Raw genomic sequence first — 10,853 nt, forward strand, 5'->3', positions numbered from 1 at the left:
ATTACATAGAAACAAACAGAAATAAAAAGCAAAGAGGGGGAAACAAAGAAACAGACCCAAGAAGCTACAGACAAAAAAGCTAAATGAATTGGAGGCAAGCAATTTATTAGCAACAGAGTATAAAGTAATGGTTTTAAGAATGATCAACAACCTGAAAAGGGGCATAGAAACCATGAAAAACAACCACTCAGAAATGAATAATGACATATCTGAAATAAAGAATACACTGGAAAGAATAATAGTAGCTTAGACAAAGCAGAGAATCAAATCAGCGGATTAGGAGACAAGGAAGAAAAAAAAATCACTCAAGCAGAGCGGCAAAAACAAAATATAATAAAAAATCATGAGGATAATTTAAGGGGACTTTGGGACAACATGAAACTTAACCACATCCACATCATATGGGTAGCCCAGGGAGAAGGAAGTAAGCAAGGTATAGAGAACCTGTTTGAAGAAATAATAACAGAAAACTTCCCTAACCTGGAGAAGAAAAAAGTCACACAAAAAAGAAGAAAGATCTCAAATTTTTAAAAATCTAACATTTTATCTTAATGATCTAGAAAAAAATTAAGCCCAAAGTCAAAAGAAGAAAGGGCATAATAAAAATTAGAGCAAAATTAAGTAAAATAGAGAACACAAAAACAATAGGAATAAATTCATTTAACAAAGACCTGGTTCTTTGAAATGATTAATAAAATTGACAAAATCTTGGCTAGACTCACTAAGGAGAGAAGAGAAAACATCAGAAATTAAAGAGGAGAAGATACAAGACCCCACAGAAATAGAAAAACTACACAAGAATACGATGAAAAGCTACATACCACCAAATTCAATGACCTAGAAGAAATGGACAAATTCTTAGACATCTATAGCCTTCCCAGATTGATTCATAAATAATCGGAAGGTCTAAATGGACCAGTAAACAGTAAGGAAACTGAAACAGTCATCAAAAACCTCCCCAAAAGTAAAAGTCCAGTACTAGATGGCTTCACACAAACATTCAAAAAAAAAAAAAAGAAGAAGAAATGAATACCCACCCTTCACAAAATCTTTCAATATAATAGAGAAAATACTTTCTAACTTAATTTATAAGGTCAACCTTACCCTGCAGCGTAGCACTGACCAGACCCGACCCGGACTACAGATAATTGAAGCAGCTGGACATGTTGGCAGTGCTGCCGGGTAGAGTGAGAGTCATCTAGCTGAGTGGTGCTGAGAGGGGGCAGGAATAGCAAAGTCCAGCCGTGTGAACACAGGCCAGGGCGGCCCAATGGAAAAGCAGAGCTAGTAGGGGTTGTGATGCAGGCACCCAACCAGAGTCTGCTCTGACTGCGGGTAACCTAAGCAAGAAGACACACACAGGGCTGCCTGTGTGACGTCAGGGGCTCGGCTGAGCGCCCCAGGAGCCTTCCTGGCCAGAAGGAAGCAGAACTAACAAGTGCGAAGGCCGGCACGTGCAGGCCTTTCTCACGGGGAGAGAGGAAGAGCTGGCGGAGCCCTGAGATGTTAGCACACAGAGAAACCCCACCCAGATGCAGCTCTGACACACAGTTAAAGCAAAAAGGCTCCCCAAGAGTACACCAGGAAGCCCCATTTACATAAGGCAACCCGGCCCGATAAAAAAAGACGAGGCAGTGTGCCCACACCAGGCTCCCCCACCCGGAACTCACCCCTTTATTCCAGGTGACGCACCAGGCACCACACAAACCTGACTTCAGCCCCAGCTGGTTTGGCTCAGTGGATAGAGCGTCAGCCTGCAGACTGAAGGGTCCCTGGTTCGATTTCAGTCCAGGGCACATGCCCGGGTTTGCAGGCTTGATCCCCAGTAGGGAACGAGGCAGCCGATCAATGATTCTCTCTTATCATTGATGTTTCTCTCTCTCTCCCTCTCCTCTCTGAAATCAATAAAAATATATATTTTTTTAAAACAAAAACCTGCTGAAACCGGTTTGGCTCGGTGGATAGAGTGTCGGTCTGTGGACTGGGGGGTCCCGGGTTCGATTCCGGTCAGGGGTATGTGCATTGGTTGCAGGCACATCCCCGGTGGGGGGTGTGCAGGAGGCAGCTGGTCGATGTTTCTCTCTCATCGATGTTTCTAGCTCTCTATCCCTCTCCCTTCCTCTCTTTAAAAAATCAATAAAATATATTTTTTAAAAAAAACAAACACAAATTATAATAGTACAAGAATAAACTCTTTTGGGTATGTATTCACAACTGTAAACCTAAAAAAATAAAAATTAAAAATAAAAAATAAAAAACAAACACACAAAAAAACCTGACTTCAACTGGCCTCCACAACTATTCAACACACAGTCTACTCAGAAATGATCTTTGAAGACTGGGAGAGATACAACATACAGGAACAAATACAGAAAGTAAAATGAAATTGAGAGTCAGAAGAATATGTCCCAAATGAAGGAACAGGAAAAACTTTAGAGAAAAGCCCTAATATAATGAGACTAGAGGCCCGATGCATGAAATTCGTGCAACAGTAGGCCTTGCTTTTCCCAGCTACCAGCACCAGCTTCCCTGCAGCACCTGGGACCGGGGCTTCTCTCACAAAGGGAGGCCCTGCCCACCCGCCGCAGCCCACCGGTCAGTGGCCTGGGCCTCCCTCTGCGGGGCGATCATGGGGCAATGGCCAGGCCCCCAACCAAGCGCATTGCATCCGCCTGGCCTGGTGCCAGTGGGTGTCATAGCGTGGTCCCAGATGGTCGTCCGGATGGTCGTTCTGCTCTTTGGCTGTTTGGTTGATTTGCATATTATGCTTTTATTATATAGGTTAAGTAATTTACCTGATCAAGAATTCAAAAAGGAGCCCTAGCCGGTTTGGCTCAGTGGATAGAGTGTTGGCCTGCAGACTGAAGGGTCCCAGGTTCAGTTCTGGTCAAGGGCACATGCCTTGGTTGTGGGCTCGATCCCCAGTAGGGGGCGTGCAGGAGGCAGCCAATCAATGATTCTCTCTCATCATTGATATTTCTCTCTCTCTCTCTCAATTCCTCTCTGAAATCAATAAAAATATATTTAAAAAAAAAAAAAAAGAATTCAAAGAGCAGAGATCCAACATGGATGCTCCCAACACCACCAAACAGATTTGTGGCTGAACTGCAGGGCAACTGCGGTGAAAAAATAGTGGAAGTGAAACTGATGTAAAATATTGTGAACAGGAAACACAGAGAAAAGACAGAAAGAGACAGGAAGAGGGAGAGCCAACTCATACAGGTCTTCGATACCCCCTCAGAGCAAAGATCTGTGGGGGAAGGGAGAGCAGGTCCGAGCAGAAACATTCAAGGGGCAAGACCTGAGGCAGACCCAGTCTCTGAGCTTCAGAAGACCCGCCCACAGGACTGTTTGGTTGGCCGAAAGCCAGGCAGGGATAGTGACTGACAGGAATTGCACCAGAGAACCTACTGGGAGGCCTGTGAACCGCACACCAAGGGGCCAGTCTAGCTTCTGAGCAAACTACATTGAGTGCCACAAATAGCAGATCCAAAGGGTGTACACAGAGGCTGGAATCTGTGGAGCCAAACTCCACCTTTTTATTCCCTTTTTATTTCTTTGTTATTATTTTGTATATAATCTTCTTGTTTTTTTAGATTTCACTTTGTTTCTGCTTCTCTTTTTCCTCTCATATTCTTTATTTCTATTTCCTTTTCTCCATCCATTTTTCTTTCCCTGTATTTTATTTTTATTTTATTCTGTTTTTCTCTTGCTATTCCATATAGTTTTTATTCATTATTACCTTTTAAAAGTATTATTTCACATATATATTTCTCTTCTTTTCTTCTATTCTTATTTTTTCTTTCTTTTCCATGCCTTCTTTTATATATATATATTTTTTATTGATTTTTTACAGAGAGGAAGGGAGAGTGATAGAGAGTTAGAAACATCAATGAGAGAGAAACATGGATCAGCTGCCTCCTGGACACCCACCACTGGGGATGTGCCCGCAACCAAGGTACATGCCCTTGACTGGAATCGAACCTGGGACCCTTGAGTCCGCAGGCCAATGCTCTATCCACTAAGCCAAACCAGTTAGGGCTCCATGCCTTCTTTTCACATTCTCCTCTTTCATTTTCTTCTTTTTCCTTTAATTCTTTTGGTCTTTTGTATTATAATATTTCTTTTTATTTCCCTTTCTTCTCTTTTCTTATTCTTTTGTGCTGCTGGTGAGGTTGTTTTGGTTTATATTATTAGTTTTTATTTTGTGTGTGTTGTTTTTTGTTTAGTCCTGTTTTATCGTGTCTTTTCCTGCTAACACCTGAATAATGGGTGCCGTGATCTGGTTCGGGTTGAGCCTCATAGTCAGCCAGCCTGGGGATCGAGTCTACCTATGAAAGGGACAACAGCAGTCAAGAGCCAATTACAACAGGAGGGCCCACATAACCCATGCAAAGGACATTTCTACAACACCCAGCTCAGGCGGTCAAGGAGACTACACCACTGGCCCCCACAAGACAGCCACTACAGAAAGCCAGTCCACAAGGACTGGGAGTCAGAGCAGATCTAAATAATAAATGGATAGCAGCACAAAGAGGCAGACAAAGTGGGAAGACAAACAAAGAAGGCCCAAATGAAAGAACATGAGAGTTCTCCAGAATAAGAGTGAATGACATTATCTGATATAATAAATAAGCAATTTATCTGATATAGATTTCAGAGTAATGGTTATAAGGATGTTCAACAACATGACAAAAGACATAGGAATTATTCAAAACAACCAGTCAGAAAGAAATGAAGCCTGACATAGCAGAAATAAAGAATACGCGGGACAGAATAAACAGCAGATTAGAGGAAGCAGAGAATTGAATCAGCAAATTAAAATACATGGGGAAAAAACTTCCCTAACCTGGTGAAGGAAAAAGTCACACACAGTTCAGGAAGCACAAACAGTCCAAAGCAAGAAGAACTTAAAGAAATCCACGCCATAGCATGTCATAATCAAAATGCCAAAAATTAAAAAGAAAGAATCTTAAAGGCAGCAAGAGAAAGGGAATTTGTTACCTACAAAGGAGGTCCCATAAATCTGTCAGCTGATTTCTCAACAGAAATACTAAAGGCTAGAAGGGAATGGCATGAAGTATTTAAAATAATGGAAAGAAAGGATCTGAAGCCAAGATTACTCTATCTGGCAAGACTAAGATTCAAAATAGAAGGTGAAATAGAGAGCTTCTCAGACCAAAAACATGCTAAAGGAATTTATTACAACCAAACCAGCATTGCAAGAAATGTTAAAGGGACCGCTGTAATAATAAGTCAAATAGAGAGGGGAACACAGGCATAAAGAATAAAAATGGTGCCCTAGCCAGTTTGGCTCAGTGGATAGAGGAGGTCGTAGCTCGGTTGCAGGCTCAATCGCCGCATGCAGGAGGCAGCCAATCCATGTTTCCCTCTCACATCATGTTTCTCTGTGTCTTTCCTTCTCCCTTCCAGTCTCTCCAAAAATCAATGGAAAAGTGTCCTCAGGTGAGTATTAACAAAAATAATAATATTAATAATAAAAATGGCAATAAAAAGTACCTATCAATAATAGCCTTAAATGTAAATGGATTAAATGCTCCAATCAAAAGACATAGGGTAGCTGAATGAATATAAAAACATATACAGCCCTGACCGGGTTGGCTCAGTGGATAGAGCGTCGGCCTGCAGACTGAAGGATCCCGGGTTCGATTCTGGTCAAGGGCATGTGCCTTGGTTGGGGGCACGTCCCCAGTGGGGGGGGGGTGTGCAGGAGGCAGCTGATCGATGTTTCTAACTCTCTATCCCTCTCCCTTCCTCTCTGTAAAAAAAATCAATAAAATATATATTTTTAAAAAACATAGGCATATGATGTCTACAAGAAACCCACCTTAGAACAAAAGACTCACAAAGGATGAAAGTAAAGGGATGGACAACATTTTGCCATGGAAATGAAAACAAAACAAAACAAACAGCAGGAATAGCAACACTCCTATCTGACAAAATAGACTTCAAAGCAATGGCCATAAAAAAAGACAAAGAAGGTCACCACATAATATGAAAGGGATTGATCTAACAAGCAGATATAACCCTGGTAAACATATGTGCACCACATATAGGAATACCTAAATATGTATTTTTTTTAAACTCTAGGAGGGTTTATCTTGAGCTAAAGGCACTTGGCCAATGCCAGGTGCAAAAGGGTACTCTGACCGCACCTCTCATTTCTAAAAGCAGCCGATAGAACCTCCACATGAACCATGTCCTCCCTAGACTGGAAAGGAACATTTTTGTCACCAGAGACAGGAAGTCAAGACTGAGAGAAGTCTGTGCAAACAGGCCTTGTTAAAATAACTCGTATCTTTCTTTAGTCTTCCCATGTAGTTTACCTTCACCATGGCCTCTCTTCCTTCAGTGCAGTATAAACACTTAGGCCTGGCCACTTCTCAGGGTTCTCATTTTCCTGGTGGGGCCCCCAGGTGCATGTAAAACTCGGTATGTATCTTATGTCCATCTAGTTCTCGGGCCCAGGGGAGGCCCTAAGAAGGTCCCGGTAAAGGCTTAGAGGTGAAGTTTTGCCTCCCTTGCAGACTCTTCTGGGACCTCAGAAGAGAGGATTAGCCAAAGGCCATCTCTAAGGCGCCAGGATTGGTGCTGGTCGGCTAAGTAGACCCACTAGACAATTCCCAGAATCACCTGGGTGGAAGGGTGAGGGGCTGCCGGGAAAGACAAAGGCTGAGGGGAGGGGCAGAGAGACAAATGGTCATCGCTGGGACCAGCCCTGGGAATCGTCTCTCTCCTTCCCTTTCCTCTTCCTCCTCCTCCCAACTCTTTGTCTCTTCCTTTTGAGCCTTCCTTCCCACCCTCTTCTCCACCAGCTTTGTCCGGTCCCACCGTGTCTTGCTCAGTGCGTGCCGGGTTTTAGCCTTTCTCCCACTGAGGATTCCCTTGGTGGTCTGAAACCTGCGGGTCCTTCTCGGAATAAGGCTTTTAATGCGTCGAGTAGAACATTTTGAAATACAGGGGAAGTCCATTGCTTACAAGTCCAGTTGGCTGGCTCGGCTACCAGAGGCTGGGAGCAGGGAGAATGGGCTGGGCCACCTCGCTTACCCAACCAACCCAGACGGCCCTGGAGTCGAGGTGGCGAAAAATAAGAAGCGTGCGGTCCCGCCAGTTGGGTCTCACCAGTCCCAGAGGAACGGAAACTCCTGGACATCATTGCTCTTGGCTAACCAAACGGCGGAAAAGCCGTGTGTGCTGGGACCGAGTCCCAAAGGGAAGGATCCGCGCCTCCTCCTGGCCACCGCCGGGCCCGGATCCGCAGAAAACCCAGGAGAACGCGCGGCCTCAGCTCCACCCTCAGGACCTGGGCATTAACTGAGTTTGGGGTGACGGGGAGAGGATGAGCCTCCCTCCCTGACAGCCTGGGACCAGTGGCCCAAAGGTACACCATCTGAGCCGAGGCCGGAGGCAGCCTGGCGGGGTGCTGGCGAGGACACAGGTTTGCAGAGTTTGAGGATCTGCGCCGGCCCAAGGCTGATGGGCACCAAATCAGGTCCAGGCCCGTGATGGCCCTGCTGTTCGCCTGGGCTTCTAGAACCGCCTTCCTGAGGCTCGGTTCCGCCCAGACGGGACCCAGACTTGGACGGCAAGCACATCCCGGAGGAAGGGATCTTTTCCGTCCATCCCCAGAGCACCCCCGCGCCCCCCCACCCAGGACCCACTGCGGAGCCACCCCCTTGGTCCTGATACTGGAATTTTCCAACTTTCACGACACCCGTGGGCACTTTCCCCGCGGCCTCAGGCCCACGTGAAGGTTCCGCGGAGCCAGGAGCACTGCCTGCCTCAGCCCCGGCCGCCTCTGCCTCTCCGGGGCCGCGGGGAGGGAGACACCCGGGCTCCCAGGAGCGCGCACGTGGACCGACGGAGTGTACGCTGCGTTGACTGTTGAGAAGAATGCGGAGTGCCCGCCGGCAGGTGGCGCTCGCCCCGCCTCGGAGCGATCGCGGACGTGCGGCTGTTTACCGATGGGGCGTTACAGCCACCGCGGTCCTCGTCCTCCTCGGTCCAGGCCGCGTTCCTCGGTTTCTCCGGACCGATACCGAGCTTCGTCTGAGGTTCCGCTCCGAAACCCTCCATCAGGGCCTCTTGCGGTGCATCTGTGTACAAAGCGTTCGTCACTTTCTCCAACATTGCCCCGCCAGCGCCGCACGGGGGCCGAGGGGAGGCGGCGGCGGAGTCGGGGAGTCCCGAGGCGGAGGGGGAGGGCCGGTGCGCCCGGGAGGCGGCGGCGGAGTCGGGGAGTCCCGGGCGGTTTGCAGCGCGTCCCCCCCGCCCGCGCCGGCCAGGGATTGCGCGTCCCTGCCGAGGGGGCCGCGAGCGCCCCGCCCTCCCACCAGGTCGGAGGAGCAAAGACGTTGCTGTCTGTACCGGAGCATTTAAAAGAGGAACTCTGTGCTCAGTAGTTGAACTTGGACCTGTGAACTAGGAGGTCCCGGTTCGGTTCTCGGTTGGGGCATAAGCCCAGGGAGGGGCCTGATTTCCAGTGCGGGAGGCAGCCGATCGGTGATTCTCATCACTGATGTTTCTATCTTTCTCTCCCTTTCCCTTCCTCTCTGAAGTCGATAAAAAAATTTTTTTTAATTTTATTTTAATAAATAAAAGAGGAACATTGTCTTTCGGAATCGAGAGCATCAACCATCAACCGTACATGATCACAGCCTTTATGGTTTGTTTGCTTGTTTATAATTTCTCACCAAGAAAAAAATGAATTTCTCTGAAGATTACAGCTTATTTTTCCATTTAAACTTTAAAATTATGTTGTCCAGTTTGAATTAAAAAAACCTTTTTGATATTTTAATGAAAACTATGTTGAATTCAGACAGCAAGTTCCAGAGAGGTGCTATCTTTAGGACGTTGAGGCTCCTACCCCAAAGCTTGGTTGAGCTCGGTTGCTAGGAAGCTGCCCTCAGGCAGTGATTCCCAAACCTGAGCATTTCCCGCATCCCCTGGCGAGCCTCGGCCACAGGCGGCTGGGCCCACGCAGAGTCCGGAGACCTCAGACCTAATGAGGCCTGAGGATGTGCATTTCTCACAAGTGTCCAGGCGATGCTGCTGTTCGCCTTGGCACCACACTGAGAATAACTGGTAGCCTCTCGATCCCCTTGGAGAAGGTTAGCGGGATAAAAAAGAGAGATTAAAGCATATTTACAAAAAAAAAAAAAAGTAGGACTGGTAAATGAGGAGTTAAAGGAATGTTGTAGAGAAGCCTGTGGGCCGGTGCCAAACTTGGCTTCCGCTCACCAGCTTAACCTACACCTCCCATCCCAACAAGGAAGCGATTTGCCGGGAACAAATGCAAAGCCAACCTCAGGCTCTGGCGGCAGAGCAAAGTTCTCCGGGGTATCAATAACTAATATCAATGCCTATCAAAGCCCGTGGGCGCAGCGCTCCCCCGCGGCCGCCCGTGTCCAGCTGGTCAGGCAACCCCTGCCTACTCCCCACGCTTCCTCTCCCAGCCCTGGTCCTGGCTCCGCCTTCTCCTTTCTAGCTCCACTTCCCCCTTTTTCTTTTTTTGCTAAATATGGGGTGAATAGAGATAATTCAATTTAAAAAAAAAAAAAAATCCAAGAGGGGGAAAAAAGGAGTGCGCCCAACGTGGGGCTCGAACCCACGACCCTGAGATTAAGAGTCTCATGCTCTACCGACTGAGCTAGCCGGGCACTTCCGGGAGCTGGCTTGTAAAAGTTCAAGTTAATTTCATTCCAGCGAACAAGCGTCTACATTAATGACGTAACAGCCTGAAAGAAATGTCAGGTCCTGAATTCTGTGGATCCAACAGAAATTCAGGGCCGAGGAACCCGAAGCTTCAAGAGAGTGATGGGGGGCTGCGCAGGACCAGGTGGGCTTGCCGAGGAAGGAAACCCCAATGTTTCTGCAAATGCCTTTTGGGCCGAGTCACTTCGAGAATCCGGCGTCTGGGACCGACTTCTGAGGCTGAGAAGCGCCGACAAGCCGCAGGGGTCGGAGGGGCGCGGGGACTGGTGCTCCGGGACCTTGGGGCTGCAGCCCCTGCTGCCTTGTCCCCAAATCTTGACAACCGGGAGGCCGAGTGGGGGGGCTTCACGCATCACTGGGAAAATAGGTGCAATTCGCTCTTCATCTAGGACACGAGTTTGGTTTTAAATACTACAATCTTGTGTGTCCTGAGTAAAAGACCACGCTCATTACGTGCATAGCTCTCCCCGAGATTACGCGGACGGGGTTCGGGGGTCTTAAGGAGGTTTCACTCCTCTCCAAACCCTGGAAGAGGAGCTGAGCTCCCGATTCCCCAGCGAGGGGAGCCTCCCTCTGCGCCTGCGTCAGCTCAGAGCTCTGCACCCCTCCCGCGGCTACTCGCGGGGCTGGTGGGGTTCACCTGGTGGGGGTGGGGTAAGGGGGGGGCAGCGGAGTGAGTTAAGTGGGAGACAATCATTCACCCCGTCGTAGGCTGCAGTTCTGCGACACCGCCTCGAGCAAATTATAAGCTTGTTTAGCTTTTAAAAGGCTAAGTAAGTTCAGATGCCGAAGCCAACCAAAATGAGCGGCCTGACTCCGGTTCCAGCCGAGTACCACCCCCCGGATCGGGCCTGCCCCCTGCGAAGCAGCTTGGCGCCTTTTGAGATCGGAAACGACCTCTGCTGCTCGTTCTATTTGCCTCGTTCCGGTGACGCGCCTAAGTCAGAATCCCAAACAAATCCTTCCACTCCGTAACCTCCAAGCCGGGCACCTCAATGTGGCTTGGAGCCCCCGAATCCCGCGATGTCGGCAACAGCATCACCCCCTCTGCTGGGCGGCGCGCCCAGGTCCCGACTGGATGGAGCTCTGAGTGGCGTTCCCAGTCGCCCCTCCTCCGG

At 48.2% G+C, this 10,853-nt stretch overlaps 1 non-coding gene across 1 annotated transcript; it reads right to left on the minus strand.

Annotated features, from left to right (window-relative positions):
* Positions 1–9,607: 9,607 nt before the first annotated feature.
* Positions 9,608–9,680, minus strand: TRNAK-CUU (transfer RNA lysine (anticodon CUU)). Its single transcript has one exon. It is a non-coding gene; the product is annotated as a tRNA-Lys (tRNA).
* Positions 9,681–10,853: the final 1,173 nt, after the last annotated feature.

Source organism: Eptesicus fuscus, chromosome 22 (assembly GCF_027574615.1).
Source record: "Eptesicus fuscus isolate TK198812 chromosome 22, DD_ASM_mEF_20220401, whole genome shotgun sequence".
In the NCBI taxonomy this organism is placed as follows: domain Eukaryota; kingdom Metazoa; phylum Chordata; class Mammalia; order Chiroptera; family Vespertilionidae; genus Eptesicus; species Eptesicus fuscus.